The 25,882-nt window shown below is 53.1% G+C and overlaps 1 pseudogene; it reads right to left on the bottom strand.

Annotated features, from left to right (window-relative positions):
• The window catches only part of LOC135877335 (zinc finger protein 208-like), a 95,141-nt pseudogene that overhangs the window by 59,651 nt on the left and 9,608 nt on the right, over positions 1–25,882 (bottom strand).

Here is a 25,882-nt window from a genome sequence, read left to right as displayed (position 1 = left end):
TGCGTTGGCATGTCCTGGCTCTGCATATACTCCAGGACAATGCGTGTGGTGTTCATAGTGCTCATAATTGCCGCGGTGATCTGAGCGGGCTCCATGATCCCAGTGCTAGCTATGGCGTCTGGTCTGAAAAAAGGCGCGAAACTAGTATCTGATGGACGGAGGGAGGGGCGAGTGATGACATGTCTTACAGGTACAGGGAATTAAAATCAACAAAGGTGGCTGTGCATCAGGGAGAAACACAAACAGCTGTCACACAGAATGGTCCCCCCCCCCAAAGATTGAACTCAAAACCCTGGGTTTAGCAAGCCGTTGATTTCACGGAGGGAGGGGGAAGCAAATGAATACAGAACAAATCTATTTTGTACATCTTAAGCTGGCAGACGACGGTGCAGCATGACTGATAGCCCTTGGCATCTTCTGGGTGCTTGGCAGAAAATACTGGGCGCTTGGCATAAAATAGCATACTACGACTGATAGCCATCATCGTCGAGACAGTTTGATAGGACTGAGCATGTCTGCCCAGGTGCCCATGATTGACAGCCACTGCTGTACGATGATGACGGATATCAGTCGTAATATACCATCTTCTACCAAAAGGCAAGGGGCTGCTGTTGTGTGCAATGCAGCCCCACGTCTGCCAGCACCCAGATCGCCGATGAAGGCTACCAGTCATACTGCACCATCTACTGCCAAAAGGCAATTAGCTGCTGCTGTGTAGCAATGCAGTACCACGTCTGCCGGCACCCAGATGACATATGGTGACGGTGAGCTGAGCTGAGCTGAGCGGGCTCCATGCTTGGCGTGGTATGTTGTCTGCACAGGTAACCCAGGTAAAAAGGCGCGAATCGATTGTCTGCCGTTGCTCTGACGGAGGGGGAGGTGCCTGATGACATGTACCCAGAACCCCCCGCGACACTGTTTTGCATCATTCAGGCATTGGGATCTCAACCCAGAATTCCAATGGGCGGCGGAGACTGCGGGAACTGTGGGATAGCTACCCACAGTGCAAAGCTCCGGAAGTCGACGCTAGCCTCGGTACTGTGGACGCGGTCCGCCGACTTCATGCACTTAGAGCATTTTATGTGGGGACACACACAATCGGCTGTATACAACCGATTTCTATAAAACCGGCTTCTATAAATTCAACCTAATTTCGTAGTGTAGACATACCCTAACTGCATGGCCGGCTCTTGCCACAGGAGGGGACGGGCCTGAATGGGGCAGGTCACGCTTCCTTTCATTCCTCACCTTGCAGGCACAGCTGGACAAGCTCATGAAACCAGGTGAGAAGTTGGCTGCTACTCAGGCACCAGGGCAGAGCTCCTGTTCAGAGCCCCAGGGAAAGAGCTGCACAGAGTACCCCTGCTGCAGGGCACAGCACGTTTTATTGGTCCCATGACACCCAAGAACTCTGCTCTGTGCTCTTGAGTGCCATCTCCTGGCACTTTATCTGGTAACTGTGTATGGCGATACAGCCATAGCGCACTCCTGTCATGCCCCCACTCATCCTTCATGGGCCTGCGGAGGCCTGAGTCTCCTCTGCCCAACAGCTTGTTCAGCATGGGTGCAGAAAGCTCCCAGCTCAGCATGGCTCTCCAGGGACAGCAGGCTCCAGGTCACTTACGCTGGTGTAAGGCAGGTGTTACACCACTGAAGCCAGTAGACCTCACTGGTGTGGAACTGAGAGAAGGAGGAGGAGAATCAGGCCCAGAGAGGGAGTAAATCTTTAGCCAGAGGTGACAAAAAAGCCCAGACCTACACAGAGCTACTGTCAGCCACCGCCCTGGAGGAGCTACACACCTCACTAATGCTGCACCCTGCTGTTGCTCTATGGGTGCATCTTCACGAGGAGAAAAGGGGCATCTTAAACAGTGTCAGCTCTTGCAAGGCCACTAACACGCGGTGAAATCCTAGTGAAGACAGGGCCCGGTGCAATTCACATGACTTAGCAGGCTGAGGTAATGGCTGTGGAGGAGCCTGTGGTTTACCTCGACCAGCTAACGTCTGCTAGCACGATGGCTAGGGCTTGTGCAGGCCCCAGCAAGCGACATGGCTCCTGGGCCCTGGTCGACAGAGCCAGCCAGGACAGATGCACAGGGGATCCAGAGGGAGAGACTCACTTAGAGGATGTGCCGCGTTCTTTGGAGGAGTGGGCTGGGGAGAGAGGCTGGGTGCTTGGCGGGCTGGGAGGAGGAGGGAGTTCCAGGCAGATGGAAGGCACGGAAGAAGCACAACGACAGGTTGCAGGTGGCCCGCCGGGCGCTGGGCAGAGATGCGGGCAGGGCGGGAGCTGTGCAACGGAACCCTCGTGTGTGATCAGGGAGTGAGCGACGGAGGTGACACGATCCAGGCAGTGGACAAAGGCCTGGCTTTAACCTCTTCTGCATAGAGTGGAAGGGTAGGGAATGGCCCAGGGCACTGAGCTGCTCTGCTGGAGCCTGGCCCCAGCTGACAGGCCCATGCAGCACTGGGACAGCTGACCCTGGGGCCCAGCTAGTGTTGGCACATTAGGTGGCTAATGACTAATTTTCCTTTTTCTCTAAAAAAAAAAAGTGGATTTAAAGCTGCACATAGAGGCTCTGCTATCTGCCTCGTGCTGCTCCCATTTCAGTGCCACAGGTGGGCATGGGCGAGGGATTGACACAGAAGCCATAGGGCCTTGCTTTGTTCTGCACTCCCCCAATGCCACACCACAGCGGCTTCTCAGCATGGCTCATGGACTAGAAGCTGTGCTGCTTGGTACTTGTCCCCTAGTCCTGTGCTCCAGCTCCCTGATCATTCATGGCAGGGCGGGGTTTCCTGTCCTGGATCTCCGCATATGCCCAGGACCACATCCCCTTTGTTTGTAATATTTGCACATTGCTGCCACTCAGTTCCCTGGCAAATAGCATCTCCCAGCTGACACGGGCGCTACCTGTGCCCTCACCCCCACCATCTGTGCAGGAGATGGCACATTGCCAGTGCAGCTGCCTGCAGTACCAGGGATCCTATTCATGCTGCATAGGCCAGAGCTGCCTCCTCTCCACTCAAAATGCTCAACGCCCCCCCCCCCCATTACAGGGCAGTGAGGGGGAGCTGATGGTGGCAGGAGTCCAGGGGAAGCCCTCCATTGCAGGCTGGAGCCAGGGACAGCTGTGGGAGTCAGGGAAGGAAGCGAGGGAGTTGAGGAGCCATGGGCGGGAGGGAGGGAGGTGCGGAGGTGCCTGCGGTTTTTATTTGGTGAGCCATTTAGGATGAATTCTCAACACTAACTGTCCCGCACATACTCTGGGGACTTCAGGGGGAGCTCAAAATCCAGCTCACAACCCCCCAAATAACTGCTGCTTTATTTGTTCAGTCTCATGACTTTTTGGGTTCTGCCGCATGATTTTTGGATTTGTGGGGCCCGGCTGGCAATGCTGCATCCATGCACAGACGCATTAGTGCAGTAAGCACAACGTATCATTTGGCATAAGGAGCCCGCTGCCATGGGAGTGCCTGGGGCACCTTTTAGTTCCTATTGATCAGTTTGCTGCAGAACATCTGGTCCTGTGTTATTTTGCAGGCTAGGCGGTGTGTGCAGGCCAGCCGCCTGGAGTAAAGCAAAAGCTCTTTTCCCTCTGTTTGCCTAGAAAACGCTGGCCTTGGGTGCTCAGCAATCCCATCCCTGGAGGGTTTCCTGTCGGGTCACAGGGTGATCTGTGCAGTGCTGTGCACGAGGATTTCAAATGCTAATTGCAGGGCCGCCCGGGGGGGGGGCAAGTGGGGCAATTTGCCCCAGGCCCCGCAGGGGCCCCCACGAGTGTTTTTCGGGGCCCCTGGAGCGGGGTCCTTCACTTGCGCCAGGGGCCCCGGAAAACTCTCGCAGGGCCCGGGCCCCCGGAGCTTCTTCCGCTCCGGATCTTCGGCAGCAGTTCGGCGGCGGGGGGTCCTTCCGCCCCGGGACCTGCCACCGAAGTGCTGGGTCTTCGGCGGCAATTCGGCAGCAGGGGGCACCCCAGGCCCCCTGAATCCTCTGGGCGGCCCTGGGTAATTGCATGGCTGAGCTTCCCAGAAGGCCACTTCCCCTGCCTGAGGTGCGTGGGAAGGGTGAGGATATGCTGTGCTTTGGACACGCTCCCATCCTCGTGATTGACACATGCATTATTTGGAGAAGAGGCAGGATTCCACGGCTCTTAAAATGAACAATGGTGATTGTTCTGTGTACTTTTGGATTACAGACCCAGTGAGTCAGAAGCAAATGATACATTTGTCCTCAGCCACTGAAAGGCTGTGCCAGCCTCTGTGGGGGTTCAGCACAGGATTCTGCCTCCCCCCCTTTCTCAAGCCCTGGGACGGCGCGGAGAGTATCAGACACTAGGCAGAGATGACCTGTCCCAGGAGCAGTACTGCAGGGAGTGGGCTGACTGCTTTTCATAGGATCATAGAATCTCAGGGTTGGAAGGGACCTCAGGCGGTCATCTAGTCCAACCCCCTGCTCAAAGCAGGACCAATCCCACTTAAATCAGCCCAGCTGTATTCATGCTCTGGCTTTGCACCCTCACAGTTACACTTTGTTTTCACAAGTGCCTGACTATAGCAGCCAGCTTGCACCCTGCACAACTCACACCCTGCACATGGCCCCTCATGGCTCTCTCGGGTCTGCTGGAATTCTCTCACCCGTTGCCTGGAATCTCAGCCCTTGCAGGCTCCAGGCTAGTGGCAAAACTCTTCAGTGATGAGAGGTCAGGCTTATTTAAGGTACCAAGCCAGGTCAGGAAAGCCCAACTCAGCCTGTAATATTAAACTTTATAAAAAGGTCAACAAATGACCACTAGAAGAAAAAGACGGTTACTCACCTTTGTAACTTGTTCTTCGAGATGTGTTGCTCATATCCATTCCAATAGGTGTGTGCGCGCCGCGTGCACCCTCGTCGGAAGATTTTTACCCTAGCACCACTCGATGGGTCAGCTGAGGCGCCCCCTGGAGTGGCGCCCTTACGGCGCCGGATATATGCCCCTGCTGACCCAGCGCCCCCTCAGTTCCTTCTTGCCGGCTACTCCGACAGAGGGGAAGGAGGGCGGGTTTGGAATGGATATGAGCAACACATCTCAAAGAACAACAGTTACAAAGGTGAGTATCCGTCTTTTCTTCTTCGAGTGCTTGCTCATATCGATTCCAATAGGGGACTCCCAAGCCTTACCTAGGCGGTGGGGTCGGAGTGAGATGTCGCGGAGTGAAGGACCGCTGAACCAAATGCAGCATCACCCCTGGACTGCTGCACTATGGCATAGTGGGAAGCAAAGGTATGCACGGATGACCAAATTGCTGCCCTACAGATCTCCTGTATGGGCACATGAGCCAGGAAAGCGGAGGACGAAGCTTGAGCGCGAGTAGAATGGGCAATGAGGCGGGTAGTTGGAAGACCAGCCAAGTCATAGCACGCACGGATGCATGATGTAATCCAAGACGAGATTCGCTGTGTGGAGACCGGGAGGCCCTTCATCTGGTCTGCCACCGCTACGAACAGCTGGGACGTCTTCCTAAAAGGTTTTGTTCATTCAATGTAAAAGGCGAGAGCCCTACAAACATCTAGGGAATGCAGCTGTTGCTCTCGTCGTGAAGCATGTGGCTTTGGAAAGAAGACCGGGAGGAAGATGTCTTGGTTGACATGGAAGGCAGACACCATCTTAGGGAGGAAGGCGGGGTGTGGTCGCAGCTGTACCTTGTCCTTATGGAACACTGTATACGGTGGGTCCGATGTGAGGGCCCGAAGTTCCAACACTCGTCTCGCTGAGGTGATAGTGACGAGGAAAGCTGTTTTCCAGGAAAGGTACAGAAGCGAGCAGGTGGCCATCGGCACGAAGGGGGCACCCATGAGTCTAGATAGGACCAGATTGAGGTCCCACGTAGGGGCCGGATGTCGAATTTGCGGGTACAGACGTTCCAAACCCTTGAGGAACCTGCTGACCAAGGGATTGGAGAAAACTGAGCGCCCATTTTCGCCAGGGTGGAAGGCTGAAATCGCTGTTAGGTGTACTCTGATGGATGAGACAGCTAGGCCTTGCTGTTTCAGGGACCAGAGATACTCTAGGATGGGAGGTACTGGCACCTCCAGAGGGACAGTATTGCTCAGGGCACACCAGCAGGAGAAGCGCTTCCATTTGGCCAGGTATGTGGACCCAGTAGAGGGCTTTCTGCTACCCAAGAGTACGTGCTGCACTGAGCGGGAACAAGGCAGCTCAGATTGAGTTAGCCATACAGCATCCATGCTGTGAGATGGAGGGACTGCAGGTCTGGATGACATAACCTGCCGTGCTCCTGAGTGATCAGATTCGGCCACAACGGTAGAGGAATTGGTTTGGTCACCAACAGATCGAGGAGAGTGGTGTACCAATGTTGTCTGGGCCACACCGGAGCGATCAAGATTAAGCGGGTCTTGTCTCTGCGTAACTTGAGAAGGACCTTGTGGACCAACGGGAATGGAGGAAAGGCATAGAACAGGTGGTCTTTCCACGATATCAGGAAGGCATCTGACAGGGAGCCCGGGGAGCATCCCTGGAGAGAGCAGAACACCTGGCACTTCTGATTCTCGCGAGAGGTGAAAAGGTCTACGTGGGGAAATCCCCACTTCCGGAAAACAGAATGGATAACGTCTGGACGTATCGACCACTCGTGAGCCAGGAAGGACCTGCTGAGGCGATCTGCCAAGGTGTTCTGGACTCCTAGGAGAAACGACGCCACCAGGTCGATACAGTGGGCTATGCAGAATTCCCACAGGTGAATGGCTTCCTGACAGAGGAGGGGCGACCGCGCTCCGCCTTGCTTGTTGATGTAAAACATGGCCGTTGTGTTGTCTGTGAAGATTGTGACAACGGCCCTGAAGGTGTTCGCGGAATACCTGACATGCCAGGCGTACTGCTCTCAGTTCCCGTACGTTGATGTGCAGGGTTATTTCTTGTGCGGACCAAAGACCTTGTGTGCGAAGGTCCGCGAGGTGAGCGCCCCAGCCCAGAGATGATGCGTCCGTGGTCAGGACTAGAGAGGGATGTGGGGCATGGAATGGCATCCCCGAGCAAACAAAGCTGGGGTTTAGCCACCAACCCAGAGAGGATAAGACCTCTGTTGGCATCGTGAGTACTCTGTCCAACTTGTCTCGGCCTGGACAGTACACTGACGAGAGCCAGGTCTGAAGCGGACGGAGGCGTAGTCTGGCATGTGTGGTCACGAAAGTGCACGAGGCCATGTGGCCCAGAAGACCGAGGCATGTGCATGCTGTCGAGGTCGGGAAGCTTTGGAGGCCGTGAATAATGGTCGTCATGGACTGGAAGCGGGCCTGCGGTAGGCATGTCCTGGTGAGATTCGAGTCCAGGATCGCCCCAATGAACTCTATTCTTTGGGTTGGCTGTGTGAAAGTAAAATGAATTATATTAAAGAAATAGAATGAATTAAAGAATGCTGTATGTACCTTTAAGTAGAAATGAGAAATGCTGCAAGCCAGGGGGCAGGAAAGCAGACATTAACTGCTTAATGAATTGCCCCACTTAAGGGCAATTGGTGAAGCATTAGCCTTAGATCGATAAGAGTTAATAAGGAAGCAGGATATGCATATTGTGCCCATGCAAATTTTACAATTTTGCTCTCTCTGTCCCTTTGTTTAGTTCGCACCCTTTTATCTGTATAAATAAGACTGTTTGAATCTTACATGAGGGCTCACATTATCTGAATGTATTAGCAGAGCGCTGTGCTAATAAAACAGAGTGGTCTGACAAACTATGAGTCCTGAGTCTAACTTTGACAGCTGCAAAGTGGACTTTTCGGTGTTGAGCAGCAGGCCCAGCTGTCTGAACAAGCTCATGACGAACCGAACATGAGACCGCACCTGTAGCTCGGAACGACCCCAAATGAGCCAGTCATCGAGGTACGGGAACACTTGGATCCGATGGCGATGGAGCGAGGCCACTACGATGGCCATACACTTTGTGGTCCACAGCACCACACCTTGCTGCTGTGGACAGGCCGAAGGGAAGGACAGTAAATGGGAAATGCTGTTGGTTGACCACAAAGCGAAGGAATCGCCTGTGCGGTGGGTAAATTGCTATGTGGAAGTACGCGTCCTTCATGTCGGGGGCAGCATACCAGGATCCAGGGAAGGGATAATGGTCCCCAGGGAAACCATGCGGAACTTCAACTTTACCATGAATTTGTTGAGTCCGCGCAGGTCCAGGATGGGCCGTAGTCCCCCCTTTGCCTTGGGGATTAGGAAGTAATGGGAGTAAAAACCCCTGCCCCTCAAATCCTTTGGGACCTCTTCCACTGCTCCGATAGACAGGAGCGCCTGTACCTCCTGTAAGAGGAGTTGCTCGTGAGAGGGGTCCCTGAAGAGGGACGGGGAGGGAGGGTGGGAAGGGGGGGGCGAAACAAACTGAAGATGGTATCCAGTTTCCACCATGCGTAGGACCCAGCAGTCTGACGTTATGCGGGACCACGCAGGAAGGAAATAGGAGGGGCAGTTGAAGAAAGGAGGGAAAGGATCCTGCAAGGAGACTGGTGCTCTGTCCTCGGGCGCACCTTCAAAAGTTTTGCTTGGAGCCCGCCGATGGTTTTGGGGGGCCCTGATTCTGGCCTGATTGAGGACCAGATTGCCTCCTACTACTACCGCGGCCACGCCTTCTAGCAAAGTCCTGCCGTGGTCGAGGGTTAGGGTAGGTGCGCTGCGGTTGGGGCCGGAAGGGCCTATGTTGCGTCACCGGGGTATGCATGCCCAATGAGTGCATGATGGCCTGGTTGTCCTTCAGACTCTGAAGACTGGGGTCAGTTTTGTCTGAGAATAGCCCCTGGCCATCAAAGGGCAGGTCTTGAATTGTCTGCTGCAGCTCTGGTGGAAGACCGGACACCTGCAGCTATGAAAAGTGGCGCATAGCCACGCCCGAGGCTAGAGTCCTAGCCGCCGAGTCCGCCGCGTCTAAAGACGCCTGCAGGGATGTCCTCGCTACTGTCTTGCCCTCTTCCAGCAAGGCCCCAAACTCCTCCCTGGACTCCTGGGGAACCAGCTCCTTGAACTTCCCCATCGAGTTCCAGGTGTTATAGTTGTAACGGCTCAGGAGGGCCTGCTGGTTAGCTACCCTGAGCTGTAGGCCACCCGTTGAATATATATTGCGCCCGAATAAATCCAGGCGTCTCGCGTCCTTGGACTTAGGGGCGGGCGCTTGCTGGCTGTGTCTCTCCCTCTCGTTCACAGACTGTACAACGAGGGAGCAAGGTTGGGGGTGAATATACAAATATTCATAGTCCTTAGAGGGCACCAACTATTTCCTCTCCACCCCTCTGGCCATGGGAGGAATAGACGCTGGGGACTGCCAGATCGTATTGGCATTAGCCTGGATGGTCCGAATAAATGGCAAGGCTACACGTGTGGGGGCAGCAGCCGATAAAATGTCCACCACTGGATCCTCAACTTCCACCACCTCCTCCACCTGGAGGTTCATGTTCTGTGCCAGGATGAGGAGGACACCCCCGGGACTAGTGGATCCTGGGGAAGGTCTGTTTGGGGAGGGTCCAGTTGCCCTAGGTCCACCACGCTAGGGGCATGGGCCTGATCTGATGGCAGGGCAGTCGCCTCCGAGGCTACCGGGGGAGGGCGGCTCACAGTGGCCTCCGGCACCTGGGGCTCCGAATGGGCAGAGCGAGAAGCACCTGAGGGGACACCTTGGGCTTGGTGGTATGCCCCAGGGGTCCAAAAAGACCATTGTGGGGTCCCTGGTCAGGATCCTGTCCTTAGTCTTGGCCCTGGACGTGGTAGCCACTCCCCGCTTGGGACGACATCAAATTTGGTCGTGAAGGCCAAGGCGGGGCCGAACTCACATTTGGAGACCGGTGCCAGGGTCTCGGGCGGTACTGCGATCGAGATCGGGACCGACGGTCATAATGGTGCCGGGAGGCCGATCGAGATCTCGACGAAGACCTACGGCCCAGGCAGTGCCAGGATCGGCTGCGAGACGATCGGTGCCAGGACGGTGCCGGGAGCTGGACCGGTACCTATCATACCAGGAGGGAGACCTTCGTGAGGCGGAGCGGCGCCGCGAGTATGACCGGCGCCAAGATGGGGATCGGTGCCGGGACTGCGAGCAGTGCCGAAACCAGGACCATCGACGGGATCAGGACCGCGACCTGGAATGGGACCGAGATCAGTGCCGAGCTGTCTCGCTCTGCGATGGAGGGCGCATGAAGGCGAGCTTCCTTATGGATGACACAGTCCGCACCGGCGGTGACGGAGGGTGAGACGGTCCAGGTTCAGTCAGCGCAATCAGGTCGCGAGCGGTGGAGAAGGTCTCCGGAGTGGACGGCAGACCGAGCTCGACCACGGTGTGCACCGGGGAGCTTGTGTGCACCAGACTCAACAGCGCTTGCGGCGCCGGAATCGACGGTGCCAGAGTTGAAGCCTTCGTGGGGCGGTCCGGTACAGGCCGTTGCTCCAATGGTGGCACAGGCGGTGCCTGCAAGTGTACAGGAGCAGCAGGTGGTTTGTGCTGCTTCTTGGGCCGCGGAGACAGCGAGCGATGTCGCGTCTGTACCGGTGCCGGAGACGTCCGGTGCCGAGAGTTTTTGCTGGTGCCGGGTCATTCCGGTGCTGGAGGCGCGCTTCGGACCGACGGTGCCTGGTCCACGCGTGGTGCCGAGGGCACCAGGCTAAGTGCCGCTTCCATTAGGAGCTGTTTTAAACGAAAGTCCCGCTCCTTTTTTGTCCGAGGTTTGAAAGCCTTGTAAATGCGACACTTATCTGGCTGATGGGATTCCCCCAGGCACTTCAAGCAGGAGTCGTGGGGGTCTCCAATGGGCATCGGCTTGAGACAGGCCGAGCAAGGCTTGAAACCCGGAGACCTAGGCATGGGTCCTGGTACCGGGAAGGAGGGAAGGGGATAAACCCCGTTCCCTCCAAGTACTATCTACAAAACTTACTATTAACTACACTATAACTGTTAAAACTATTAAAAACTACACTAAACAACTATCTACAGTACAACGAGTAAAGAGCTAGGGCGGTGGAGATGAGCTATGCCGCGCTCCACAGTTCCAACGACCGTCACGGGTGGCAAGAAGGAACTGAGGGGGCACTGGGTCGGCAGGGGCATATATCCGGCGCCGTAAGGGCGCCACTCCAGGGGGCGCCTCAGCCGACCCATCGAGTGTTGCTAGGGTAAAAATCTTCTGACGATCGTGCACGCAGCGCGCACACACCTATTGGAATGGATATGAGCAAGCACTCGAAGAAGAACTGGGTTGGTTAGGCTAAAAGAACTGCGGCAATGGAATGCTAAACTGTATTGTAGTGTTCAGCCACCAGGGGGCACTGTATGTAAAAGCACCGTATTTAAGTAATCTTAGCCATACTTGGCAGAGCATTAACAGAGCTTATGATGAACACACCTAGTATGAATAAGCAAACTCTGTAGCCAGTCCATATCTGGGACAGGAGCATGACATGGTGTCAGGAGTAAATTAGGAACAGAAACACAAGTCAAACAGCAACGAAGGTAGCAGGATCTCATCAACATGACACTTTTCAGTGTCCCAGAGAACTTCAGCTTTGGCAAACCTTCAGAATGGACAGACTGGAAGCAGTATTGTGCAAGATTTTGAATTGCAAACAAACTCCACAAAGCAACTGGAAACATACAGGTATCTTCTTTAATTTATGCCGTGGGGAAGCAAGCAGAGCAGAGCTTTTTTAAACCCTTTGACTTTATTGAAGACAGTCACAAAGATGTGATACATACTTTAAGACTCCACAGAAATGCAGTTTATGAAAAACATGTTTTCGCCCGAGAATCCAAGAACCAGGAGAAATGTTGAATGTTTTATAAGAGCTCTGCATACATTGGCTGAAAACTGTGATTTTGAATTGAATTGAAAATATCAGAGGCTGGCTGGTTATTGGGTTAACAGAGAAAAACTTTTCACAGCAGCTACAATTGAAGAGAGATTTAACTCTAGCCTCAGCTATTCAAATAGCAACTAGTCTGAACTGGTGAAACAGCAAAAGCTAGAAAAACTCGTAATGCCACTATATAAATCCATGGTACGCAAATGCCTTGAATACTACATGCAGATCTGGTCTCCCCATCCCAAAAAAGATCTATTGGAATTGGAAAAGGTGCAGAGAAGGGCAACACAAGTGATTAGAGTGATGGAACAGCTTCTGTATGAGGAGAGATTAAAAAGACTGACTGTTCAGCTTGGAAAAGAGGCGACTAAGGGGGATATGACAGAGGTCTGTGAAATCGTGACTTGTGCGGAGAAAGTGAATCAGGAAATGTTATTGACTCCTTCACATAACAAAGAACCTGGGGTCACCCAATTAAATTACTATGCAGCAGGTTTTAAACAAACAGAAGGAAGTATTTCTTCACACAACACCCAGTCTGCCTGTGGAACTCTTTGCCAGAGGATGTTGTGAAGGACAAGACTATAACAGGGTTAAAAAAAGTAGATAAGTTTATGGAGGACAAGGTCCATCAATGGCTTTTAGCCAGGATGGTCAGGGATGCAAAACCTGAGCCTCTGACTGCCAGAAGCTGGGACTGGATGATGGGACGGATCACTTGATGGTTACCTGTTCTGTTCATTCCCCCTGAAGCACCTGGCATTGGCCACTGTCAGAAGACAGGATACTGGGCTAGATGGACCTTTGGTCTGACCCCGTCTGGCTGTGCTTATCTGAGAATAGAACTGTCTCAAACCCCCACCCAGTAATCTAGTAAAACCTATCACCATCCCTGGCACCTCTAAGTGGCAACACTTCCCTACTCGGAAGCCCTGAATCTATGTATAACAAAGTCAAACCTTTAATAAAAGGGAAAGGGAACCAGCATTAATTTGGGAAAACACCATGACCACATTCCAAAGCACATGACCAGAAGCAAACAGCCCTCACAGTGCATTGGGCAGTGTCCTTTGCCTCAGTTTCCCACCTAGCCAGCGTGAAAGTCTTACAAAATGAATGTCCCTTACCACATCACTGACCTCCCCCAACCGTGCACCCCGCTCACCATTGGTTAGCCAAGACCCAGAGGTGCGATCACAGGATTCATCTCCCACCCCAGGGAGCAATGCCTCTGCTGCTGCCTCTGCAACTGGCTCACAGCTGCCACCGCTTGGCCACTCTTTCTCTACTGCCACTAGGCCCTGCTGCTGCTCCCTGCTCCCACGACATGATGTTCTGAGGTTGCGCCACTTAACCCAGCTTTTACAGGCTTGAGCAAGTTGTGGGGAACCTCACAGCAAGCACAGTCTCCCTGGCCACCGTTCCCACACAAGCTCTAGGCCTCAGCTCCTAGCTTTTCCCAGCCTGATGTCAGCTTTAGAAATCACCAGCTGCAAGAAAAGACTCATGCTTGAGTTTAAGGATTTCTGTTGCTAACCCCTACAAAGAGGCAAGTCACACAGCTTCTGGACTCTTTACACAAAATCCACATACCAGCCACCTGCTACGCACCTAGGCAGAGTAGGCGTGTCTACGCAAACACAGTCTGGTCCTGTCGGAGCGTGCGGCCTGGTCACTCTGCTGGGCATAGCTGGCCTGGGCCAATCAGGAAATGTCCCGTACTCATGGCAGAATCTTGGATCATCCAACCAGGATAGGAGTTGTGTCCATTCTCATTGTCCAACGAGACAATGAGGCTATCGCAATCCAGGGTGTAATCCAGACACCGGGTGGGCAGCAGTGTCACCGCCTGCCCTGTAACCTGGGGTGCCCATTAATGCTTTGCTGCTGTAGCTCCCAACCCGGACCACTCACAAACAGCCTCCAGCTTCCGGTCTTACCCCGAGTGTCTGTGTACAGCTGCTGCCTGCCAGCCACGCTCAGCTCACACTCTGGCTTTCACAGCCTGGGTTATTACTGCAGGGTGACCCCAACACACACACAGTCCCAGATTTCCCCCCAGAAATGTGTGGCCTGTATGGTCCCCAGCCCTCTCCTGGACCGTCCTGATACAATAGGTCCATTGCCCCTCCAAGGGGATCAATATACATACATTTTTCCCACCCCAAATGGAGTTACCCACACAGTTCACTTCATTTCAATTAAAGAAGAAAACAAATTTATTTAATCACACAGGTAGATTTCAAGTGATGAGGCATCAAAGTCAGAAATGATTTCAAGAAAAAGAGAGATAAAAACAGTTCCTAGTACTAAACTGAACAAACTAGATGTGGTGCAAAGTGAAGTCCTTTACCACAGGTTTCCAGGAGCATTGCTGACTAAGTTTTCAGTTCACAATCAGTTCCTGAGGTCCAAGGATTACCCCCTTTTTTTTTTTTTTTTTTTTTTTTTTTGGTCCTCTTAGGTGATAACAAGAGATGAACAGGGAGAAATCACAAGAGGTGTTTTTGCCCCTCTCTTTTATAGTTCAATCACTCTTTGAAATGCAGAATTTTCTCAAAGCGACCCCTAGAAATGTTCTCAGCTGAGTGGGGAGACATGAACATGGTGGGAAGAGGTTTCATGCTCGGCTAGAGACGTTAACTTCTCCTTTGTTTTTGAGAAACAGTTTTACCCACTCCCGAGACGTGTCTGGTAAACACACTTCAGTTGCAATTTCAGTTTATGTTCATAAATTTTATATAAAGTTGCTGCAAACATTTCACTATGATAATACTGGCCAGTAAGTTATTAGTTTTCAAATGATACCTACCTTATAAGGCATAATTTGTACAAAGACTATTCTAGTAGTGTGTAGGGTTTGGATACAGGGACGTATTCCATCCTAGAGGCCTCTTGAAACTTTGAAAAACTCCAGGATCCCTTTGTAAAACACTTTGTGCCGTCCCAGTTGGTGTTAGACCTGTGGAGTCATAGAGTGAACCTCAGCTCCAGTCAGTAACCTACCTCCACAAGCTACTTTCCATGGGCTCCCTGCCCTGTGCTCCTTGGGCCAGCCTTGCATGACTCCATGCTCTTTCCATCAGCACCCTTAGCTGTGTGCAGAAATTAGGGATGTACAAGGTAAAGTGGTGAACTGGTAAGACTACGCTTACCGGTTAACCGCCTTAACTGTTAACCCCCCCGCCAGCCGGAGCGGGCCCACTTGTGCTGTCTGGCTGCAGCAGTGCCGCCCGGCTGGAGCAGGCCCAGACATGGCGCCCGGCCGGAGCAGCGTTGCCTAGCGACAGCAGGCCCAGCTGCAGCACCAGCCGTGGCGCGCAGTTGGAGCAGTGCTGCCTGGCCGCAGCGGCCTGAGCATCGCCACCCAGCCAGAGTGGGCCCCGCTGCAGTAGCACCATCCAGCCAGATCGCAGCCCCAGCAGCCAGATGGGCCACAGCCACTTCAACAGTTACCTGTTTAAATGACATATTTTAATCGTTTAAACGGTTAACTTTTAAAACAGTATTTACATCCCTAGCAGAAATTTCCATCTAGAAGTACAAACAATCTCTATGGAAAGTCTCTTTCCACTCCTGGATGGCTCTGTCCTTGGAGAGTAGTTCACCAGAGACACATGCAGTGATTTGACTCATGTGCGCGGTCTGTGGGCATGGCTAACAGGAGAGAACAGTTGATGAAAGAACACTAACAGCTCTACGCACCTCTGTACCAGAGCTTGATTTTTCCCTACACGTCAATGATTACATCAGTGATGTCACTTCATATGCGATACTCATGGAGGAATTCTGCGCCGCCTGCGCAAGCACAAACTTCATGTGCTCCACATATTATTTTTCACCCCAGAATAATTGATTTTGAAGAAGCACTGCAATTACACCTTTTCCCCTCTAGGGGCTGCTGTGGCACCAGAAGAGAGGGCAACTGGCTTACGGCTGGAGCAGCCAGCCAGAGAGACGGAGGGGGTCAGAGGATACTTCACCGTGCTCTGCCCATGGGGTCAGGTGTGGAGGCAAGGAATATGGGGGAGATGGACAGAGTGGGGTACACAGGGCTCCTGGGGGCTCACAGGAGCTAATGAAATAACAATGATCCAGGGGCAGAATGCAAGTCGGAATGCAGGGACACATAGGGGTGGAAGGGGGGGCAGGGACACACGGGGATGGGGGGATGCAGGGACACATGGGGACAGAGGGCAGATATGCCTGACTCAATGGGAGAGGCCAAGGGTGAGCCAGAGTTCAATAGGGGAGGCTCCCCAAATCGCTAACAATCACTCTTCCCCTCTCCATCGAAAACCGCCTCTTCCATACTTCTCCTACCCACACCCAACAACTCTCAAAGTTCACTCCAGGCTCCTTCCCAGCAATTATTTCCCTCTCCCTCAGCTTCTCCATTGCCCCTGGCTCCCCCAAGCCTTTGCACTGCTTCTGAGAGGTGCGGGAAATACATTTCAATATTGTAGTTTAACTGAATTATTACTCAAAGTTCTGTGTTTAAATGTCTAGTAAGGAATCTATTCGTGAAAAATCACTTCCTGAATCTTTGTTGTTGTCTGTTGTTTGTATTGTTACAAACATAGTTGCTGATAGGTAGCTTTAAATAAATTACCAAAATAATTGAAACTAGTGTGATTATATTGTTATTTTGACAAATAAAATATGCAGAATTTTAAAATATGGTGTGCAGAATTTTTTTATTTTTTTTTTGGCATAGAATTCCCCAAGGAGTAATGCAAAACGCTGTGTGCGCACCTGCCAGTCACACAGTTCATCAGGCCTCATGGTCAGTTAGGCCTTAGTACATTTGGGCTGGTTTATCTTAAAAATTTACACTTCACATTGGCTTCTCCACACACCATCCAAATGCATCAGCTTCTTTAATAGTAAAGAAACAACTGGTTAGACACACCTTTGTTACACATTAGGTACGTAGTTCTTCTTCATCCCATTTCTATTTAAAATAGACGGCATGAGCATGAGCAGTTCCTGAGTCTTCTTTCAATCACACGCACCGGACTGTCCCACCCCTCGGACCAATCCATGCTGAGACAGATGTCACCTAAGAGTCACCCCGTCTGAAAACGAGGTAGGTGTGGGGGGAAGTTCCTGACGCAGTCCCATCTAGATGGGGGGGTGGGGAGGGATTGTCCTGGCTGCCTCACAGCTCTATGTGTTGGGGGGAGTTTGACAGAGAAACCTGGCTGGATGCCACCTAGATGTAAGGGGGTCCCTAATGCAGTAGGCTGTGACCATCTACTCTAAAAACCCTCCACCTGTCTGTTCTTCCCCACACTGCTCAGTTAAGTCCCATTCCCTGCCCCACACAGTCTCTGCTGGGCATCATGGGGACAGGACTACTCCCTGGTATGATTCTGCTGGCACTGTGCTGGGCCCGCCAGCTTCCAGAAGCCCCTCGGGCACTGGTGGTGGCAGAAGGGCGAGTAAACTGGTGAGTCAACTGGTTCCAGGTGAGGTTGCCCAAGTGAGCAAAGCATTTGCCACAGTCAGCACACCTGTCTTTCTACCCAGGTGCTTGTTTGCCCCCCAGCAGCCAGCTCACACAATCTCTCTCTCTCCCTCCCCCCCACCAGTCCATGTACCCTGTCTCCTCAGAGTGAGGGCAGGGGAGACAGGGCTCAGGAGAGCTCTCAGTGAGTGTCTTAGAGACAGCACACAGCGTCTCTCAGAAACTTCCCCAGCAGCCAGCACACAGACTGACTCTGTGTGGTACACGCACAGTCTCTGGCTCTTTCACACTCACCTCCGAACACATACTTATATTACTATTGTTACTTCTTGGTACTTCCTATAATGCACATATAGTCTCTGCAAGTTTATTCTTCCAAAGTGTGTGACTTTAGTGTTTTGACTGGTCTATGCATTTCATGATTTTTATTTCTCTTGCACTTAAATTTAATTAGTGAATTCTAAAATACCTAACCTCTCCTGGCTGCAGTAATTATCCCTATGGTAACTTTAAAAAAAATTATAGCTAGGCTTTTTGTTTCTACTGGTGGCGCACATACCTCGGTGCACATAACGAAATTTATTCTGCAGATGGATGGAAAAAATGAGAGGGAACATTGCTCACAGCCCCAATGCCCTTTCCATTACACAGCTGGGGAAGCTGAGGCATGGTGGAGCTGTAGTGACTCGCTTCTAGAACTGAAGCGAGATCTTCCGAATCCTACTGCACTGTCCTACCCACTAGATAAATGAGAGCCCAAAAAACTTCTCTCGTTCCCTCAGCACCCCTCAAAGCTCCCACCCCACCATTGTCCCATATCACAATTCCACCCCTCTTCCCATTTCATCACAGCCCCATCTCCGATCCATTTCTTTGTTGGGGCTTTGAGGCCCCATCATATGTAGGTCAGAGATTACCAATGCACAGAAGAAATAGGAAGTATTTTAAGAGGTCCCCCCTGGCTTAACCAGGAGATTTTCAATGACCTGAAATTCAAAAAAAGAGTCATACAAGAAATGGAAAGTAGGTCAAATTACAAAATGAGTATTAAAAAACAACACACCAGCATGTACGGAGAAAATTAGAAAGGCCAAGGCAAAAAACAAAACTAAACAATATAAAGGGAAAAAACAAAGCATTTTACAAATACATGGGAAAGCAGAGGAAAACAAACATAGGCTAGGGCCATTACTGTGTCCAGTTCTGGGCCCCACACTTCAGGAAGTACGTGGACAAATTGGAGAGGGTCAGAGGAGAGCAACAATACTGATTAAATGTCTAGAAAACATGACTTATGAAGAAAGTGAAAAAACTGGGTTTGTTTAGTCTGGAGAAGAGAAGGTGGGGGGGTGGGGAGAACCCCTGATAATACTCCTCCTGGATATAAAAGGTTGTTACAGTGGAGGGTGATAAATTGTTCTCCTTATCCACAGAGAACAAGACAAGATTTTATGGGCTTCAATTGCAGCAAGAGAAATAGAGGTTAGACATTAGGAAATACTTCCAACCTCTGAGGGTAGTTGAGCACTGGAACAAAATTATCTAGGCAGGCTGTGGAATCTCCATCATTGGAGGTTTCTAAGAACAGGTTAAACAGACACCTGTCAAGGATGGACTAGGTAATACTTAGTCCTGTCTCAGTGCAGAGATGATTTCTAAGATTCATAGCTATCAAGGCCAGACAGGCTCATTGTGCCCATCCAGCCTGGCTTCCTGCCTATCCCAGACAGAGACTCTCCCCCAGCGATTTCTGCCTCCGGCCCAGTAACTGCTGGCGGAACAAGAGCGAAGCTTTGAGAGAGAGTTGCCACATCTCCACCAACAGTTCCCAGCCAGTGAATCTCGCTCTGCCTTTACCGTCTACATCAAGGAGCGCTCCGCTAGCAGGTGTGTAAATCAGAAGGAACTGGATTATTATGACTCACCGGAGGAGGGGCTCTCAGGCCCAGAGTTTACCCTGGAGCCCTCGGCATCCCGGATCCAGAGTTCTGCCTCCCCTAGCTCGATCCGGTGGATTAAGTCCGGTTTGGAACCTGAAGAGCCTGTTTGGGGGGAAAGTTTTATTACTAAAATTTTGGGGGCAGAGACTTGTTTATATGTTTGCGCAGCACCTGGCACGACAGGACACCAACTCGCAGGCTGCTTTAGAGGAAAGCGCAAGAGATCCCAAGCAGGAGAGTAATGAAATAAACCTTCCTTAGAGGAGATTTCGTCCCGTCTCTCACTCGTACTCTGAATCAGCAACGCCTAAAACCCGTCTCACGTTGCAGTGGGGGCCGAGTTTAAAGCCTTGCTGGGCTAACTCTAGCTGTTCCATAGAAATATCCCATTCTGCAAACACCTTGACCTCTATGCTATCCTGTGTCACTACGTTCCATAGGACAACTGCGTGACATGGATTTCCTTTAACCCACAGAAACACCAGTGAACACCCATTCGTCTCAGATTAAGAGACAGGGTGAATTATTTCACTTACCCAAATGTCTCCTGAAACATTTCTCATGGGGAAGACTTTGGAAGAAGGGAACGTTGCTCCTTTGCCATTTTATAGCTGTTGAAACGTTTCGGGCATGTCATTAAGGCATATCGGCCACAACGTGTCATGGCAGGTGTCACCAGGTGGCGCCAGTATACAGACATTCCAGTTCTTTTGCACTGTTCAACTGTACAGTTGTTAAATTTACTATGTTTGTTCTTTTGGGGGAGGTGGGGAGCTGTTGCAGCAGCAGCGTTTTTCCCCTGCCTTATTTGTCTAACTAGAGTCAGTTCCTGAGGCAAAGTTGCTGCCCTCAATGTCTGGCTGGGATTCTTGGAAGAGATTGTTGCTCATGGGCTGTTTGCTAACACCACCGATGTGCCCTGACTGAGGTAGGTAATGCAAATAAACAAGTTACACTAAGATTATCCCCAGGCTCTGTAGCCCTGAGTTCTCTTCCAACAGGGAGCTGACCTGAAAGGGGCTGGCACGTACCACCACTCAGTGATAGGGTGGCACATGGCAACCAAAGCCTCGAGGGAACCCAAATGTTTTACAGATGTGAATAAATGAAGGGAACTCAGTCCTTACCCAGGGAAATGAGGGTCCAGTAATTCCTTAGCATCTGGTCCCGGTACAGCTGCTTCTCTCGCTGGGATAAGAGCTCCCACTCCTCCCGGGTGAAATACAGAGCGACGTCCTCGAACGCCACCTGGAGCTGCTGGCACAAGCGTTACACACTCAGCACCTTCCGCTCCAGCCCCCAGCCCGGAGTCTCAGCAGGGAACGCGGTTTCTAGGGGAGCGACTCCCAGGAAACCCCCAGCCCAGCAGCTCTGACCCAGGGAGACTCTTCCCCCCCGCCCAGCTCCCCCCGGGACTCGGGGCCCTGCTGGCCGGGAACAGGAGTCGCTCTCGGCTCCCCACGGGGCTCTGGGGCGGGGCGTTGGGAAGGGCCCGAATCCCAGGGCCGGGAACAGGCTCCTCCCCCCCGGCCGGAGTCCCCGCCTCCGCCCCAGGCCTGTGCTCAGCCCCGCTCCCGCCCCAGCTCAGGCGCCTCCGGGCTCCTCTGCCCGGCCGGGGCCTCGCTCGGGGGAAGGGGCCGCGCCCGGCTCCGCGTGTCCGCCCGGCCGGAGCCCCCCAGCCCCGTGGCCCCAGAGCCGCCCCCCGGCCCCAGCGCTCCGGCTGCTGCAGCCCCCAGCCCCGGGGTCACTAGCGCGGGAGGGACCCGGGTCCCGGCCCCCCTCGGCCCCCAGCCGGGACCAGCCAGTGCCCGGCCGGGGAGTCCCCGCCCCGCGTCCTACCTGCGCCGGCCCCGCTGCAGCCATCGCCGGGCTCGGCCCCGGCTGCTTCCTCCAGCCGGGCAGCGACTTCCCGCCCCGCGGCTGGTGCCACCCCGGGGCCGCCTCTTGCCCGCTCCCCGCCCCGCTCGCTGGGCGCTGCGGTATGCGCTGTCTCCCGGCTCTGACCCGCGCCTGCGCCGCCAGCTCCAGGAGCCGGGGGAGGCCCCAATGAAGGGACCCTCTGGCCCTGCCCTCCCGGACGCCTGGGTCCCGAATCCAGCCTTGGGTCGCTCCCCCTGCACTGGGATTGGGGTCCCGCCATGGGGGGCTGGGAGCGTGTGTCACAGGAGATCACCCGCCCCCCAGGCTGTGTATGGTGTGTGTGTGTGTCAGAGCAGCGCTCGCTCTGTATCTGTGCGCGTTACAGGCAAGGTGCGGGACTGGAGCCGTTTGTATAGTGGGGGACGGGGGTGCTTGAGAACCAGTGAACCAAACCGTAACCCCTGTATGGATTGGAAACCACTTCAAACCAGGGGGTCACGCAGCACCCCTAATTCTAGCACCTTTGGTTCCAGGAGCTCTCACATGGACGTATTGTGTGTGTGTCTTTCAGGAGGGGGGTGTGTGTGTGTGTGTTACAGGAGCTCTCACCCAGCTGTGTAACGTTTGTGTTTCAGGAGCTCACACCCATATCCCTGCCCAGTGTCATAGGAAGGGCGGCTGCCCCACAGATGTCATGTTCTGGCCTCGGGGCTCATCCCGGCTGGCTACCCCAGCCCCTGTACATCGGGCCGAGCTCCGATGCCACCTACACCAGCCGCAACAAATGGTCCAAGTTTAAACACATCAAGGGCCTGCGGGACGCCCAGCACAGCCGGTTCTTCCAAAAGTTCGCCCTGCTGTGCTTTGCCATGAAAGCTACGGTGGGGAAAGAAGGGATGGATTCTGTGTGGGACACAGCCCCAGCCAGAGGGGGCGCTACAGAAGCAAGCCTTGACCACTACCACTGACCCTATTGCCCCTAACCTCTGTTAGCCCAAGGCCAGCACCGTCGCTGGCTGCTGGAGCAGAGGATGCCGGTCTGTGGGGTGGTGTCTCTCCCATTCTCATCCTTCCTCCACTGGACCTTTCCTCTGTCCCATAGCACCTCCCCTAAGGTGGCTGGGTCTCTGTCCCCCTCTAGCAACTGCTTCACATAAGAGGGGAGAAGTCCAGTCCCTGTGGTTCATGCAGCCGGAGGTAACAGCTAACGGTGGCTGAAGAGGGGCAGGTGGTTTGAGGCAGGGAGGGTCACCAGGGGCCTCAGGATGCCTGGGTTCTATCCCTGCCTCAGGGAGGGCAGGGGAGGCTGGTGGGTTATAGTAGTGGGGGCTGGGAGCTGGGACTGCCCTGGAATCAGATCCCAGCTGTGTCTCCACTTCTCTCTGCTATTTCAAAGGAGAGACCCAACCCTGATCTGAACACCAACCAGGCCAGCATCATCAAGCAGTGCTGGAGCAAGAGCATGCCCAAAGCATGCACTGAGATAGTCATCAAGGGAGGGGAACGTAGCCGGGTCGTGCCAGCCCAATTCCTGGGGCAGAGGGGCTCATGGGCTGCAGCCTTGCTGCATTCTCTGGGCTAGGCGAGACCATGCCAAGGGACGTTCACAGCCTTGAATGCAGAGCCGGCTCCAGGCACCAGCCGACCAAGCACGTGCTTGGGGCGGCACCTTAGAAGGGACGGCCAATGTTGGGGTGGCGGGGGGCGATCGCGGTGGGGTTTTTGTTGTTGTTGTTATTCGGCGGGGCGGGGTGGCGCTCGAGGGGTTTTTTTTTTGTTTCGGCAGGGCAGCGCTGGGGGTGTTTCGGAGGCATGGTGCGGCGCTGCGGGGGTGCAGGGGCTTCGGCGGCACGGCGCACCGGGGGGCGGGGGTTTGGGCGGCCCGGCCCAGCGCTCGGGGGTCTGCACAGCCCGGCGCTTGGGGAGGCAGGGGTTTGGGCGGCCTGGCGTGGCGCTCTGGAGGGAGGCGGGGGTTTGGCTGGCGCTCTGCTCTGCTCTGGGGGTTTGGGCGGCCTGGCCCGGCGTGGCGCTCCGGGGGGGCGGCCTGGCGCGGCACTCGGGGGTTTGGGCGGTACGGCGCGACACTCTGGGGGGGGGGGGAACGGGGGTTTCAGCGGCCCGGCACAGCACTGGGGTGGAGGGTCAGTGGCGTGGTGCTGGGGGGGGGGGCGTGTTACAGCAGGATGGCGCTCTTCTTTTTTGCCTGGGGCGGCAAAAAAGTTCAAGCCGGCCCTGCTTGAATGAGGGAGCGAGGCTGAGCTTGTGGCTATGGGGCTGGGCTGGGCTACAGGATTCCTGGTTTCTATTCCTAGCTCTGCCACTTACTCGCTCTGTGACCTTGGACAAATCACGTAGGTCAGTGGTTCTCAACTAGGGGTACACCTGGGGGTATGCAGAAGTCTTCTAGGGAGTACACAATCTCATCTAGATAGTAGCCCTAGTTTTACAACAGGCTACTTAGAAAGCACTCACAAAGTCAGTACAAACTAAACTTTCATACTGACAATGGCTTGCTTATACCGCTCTATATACTATACACTGAAATATAAGTACAATCTTATTAGTACAGTTGATTTATTTTATAATGATATGACAAAAATGAGGAATAAGCATTTTCTCAGTACTTGTCTGCTGGGACACTTTTGTATTTTTATGTCTGATTTTCTAAGCATGTAGTTTTTAAGTGAGGTGAAACTTGGGCGTACGCAAGAGAAATCAGACTGCTGAAAGGGGTACAGTAGTCTGGGAAGGTTGAGAGCCACTGACTTAGGTCATAGGGAATTGCCAGACTGGATCACAGCAGAGGCCTGTTCACTCCAGTGTCCTCTTTCCAGCATCAGAGGCTGCAGAGGAGGTGTAAGAATCCCACAGTAACAGATTTGGGGATAATCATCCTGTGATAGATCTCATCTTGGTCTTTAATAGTTACAGTCAGCTCAAGTTCTGGAGCAGGAGGTTTACTATCCCTGCCAGTGGTTGTTTGCATTAACTATTCCAGCTCTGGAAGTTCCTGTGGGCCACAGAAATATCCAGTCCCTCTTTGAATCTTGCTAAATTCTTGCCCTCTGTAACATCATGTGGCAGTGAGTTCCACAGGATAATCACCCATTGTGTGAAAAAGTATTTCCTGTCATCAGCTTTGAATTTCCCACCTTTTACGTCACTGAACATCCTCTAGTCCTTGTGTTACGAAGAGAGATGATTGGGAAATACAGTGTCCATCCCGTGGGAAATTCTGACACTTCTAAATTTGTTTTGATTCTGAAGCGGATCAGAAATTGAATTTTCAATATTTTTAGTGGAAAGAAAATTTAAGAAAAGTGTCAGAGTAACTTAATTTATGGAAATGAGCTGGTGTACATTATTCCCTTTAAAGGAATAACTAATGTAGTATTTCTGGACTGTCTGGAAGAGGGTTGGACATGACAGAACATCCATTTCTGAGGGAAAATCTGGGACTGGGAGTGTGTTGGGGTCACCCTGCCATGATCCAGGCTGGTGAGAAAAGCAAGGTGTGGCTGGCTGACTGCAGAAGGAAGCTCAGGGCAATTCAGGAAGGGGGGGGGTTAGCAGAGGGGCTCGGGGAGCCCGCGGGAAGCTGGACAGGCCGGGGGCAATGGGGGGATGGTTGGGGAGACTGGGGGAGGCAGCAGGAAACCAGGATTTTTGGGATGTGCATGGGGAGCCTGGGGAAGGCTCAGGGGAGATTGCCGGGCTCTGTGGGGGGGGGCAGTGGGGCCAATGCAATGGGGAGGTGGGTGGGGAGGCAGCAGGGGCTGGGGGAATGGGAAGGTGAGGGGAATACAAGTGCAGTTCCCCTGAAACTGACAATATTTTATTTCACTTTTTCTTAAGGCCCTCACCTGGCAGAGTACTTCAGTGTGCTTAAGTCCAAGCACTTGAGCAGTTCCATTGATTTCAGTGGGACCACTCACATGCTTATGTAAGCAGAGTCAGGATGAGCTCTACCCTGACATCTGGTGGTGAATTATGGCGAGTGTGGAAAAGAACTCCAGGGGCTGATCTTGTTTGCATAGGCACACCCACCCGCCTGGCATGAGACAACAGCAACTGATAGTGGTTACTTTGGATGGGGTGGGATCCCCAGTTTCTCTGTTATTGGGGCCGGAGGAATAAAGTGTTGTTACCCTGATTATGTGAATCAAGGACAATGAAACTGTTTTATGACAGAGGATCTCTCCATCACCTAAGTAGCACTCGCTAGACAAGGGACATGGGTTCCACAACCCAGTGAATTGAGAGAGAGGATGGGGACAGGTATTTGTATTTGATGGTATTTGTCTTCTTTGAGGGCTTGAAACACCAATTGCACCACTTCCTTGCTCCACTGTTGAATGTCAGAGCTAACTTTGATTCCATTAAGAGTCTAGTTACAGACTGCTGAGCTGAATTCACCTTGAGCCAATGGTGCACCAGCACTGGGGCTCCCCTACTATGAGCTGAAATCACAAAAGAGCTAAAGTTACTAAGAGCTGAGATCACTGGGTGCTGTGTTAACTAGTGGGGGAGCCTGAAGCTATATTGCTAAGCGGCTGGCGGAGCAGCGAGTGGCGCGGAGCCTTGCGGGGACAGTTGGGGTGGCTCAAGGAACGGTAAGCGGAGCTGTTTGTGGGGACGGCTGGAACGGCTCACAGGTCGGTGAGTGGCGCCATTTGCGGAGACGGCTGGAGCGGCTCACAGGTTGGTGAGCGGAGCGGAGCAGCTCGTAGAGCAGAGCAGTTTGTGGGACGGCAGGAAGTGGACTGGCTT

This window comes from Emys orbicularis, chromosome 4 (assembly GCF_028017835.1).
Source record: "Emys orbicularis isolate rEmyOrb1 chromosome 4, rEmyOrb1.hap1, whole genome shotgun sequence".
In the NCBI taxonomy this organism is placed as follows: domain Eukaryota; kingdom Metazoa; phylum Chordata; order Testudines; family Emydidae; genus Emys; species Emys orbicularis.
The sequence above is the reverse complement of the archived record's forward strand: the minus strand, read 5'-3'. Positions and strand labels throughout refer to the sequence as shown.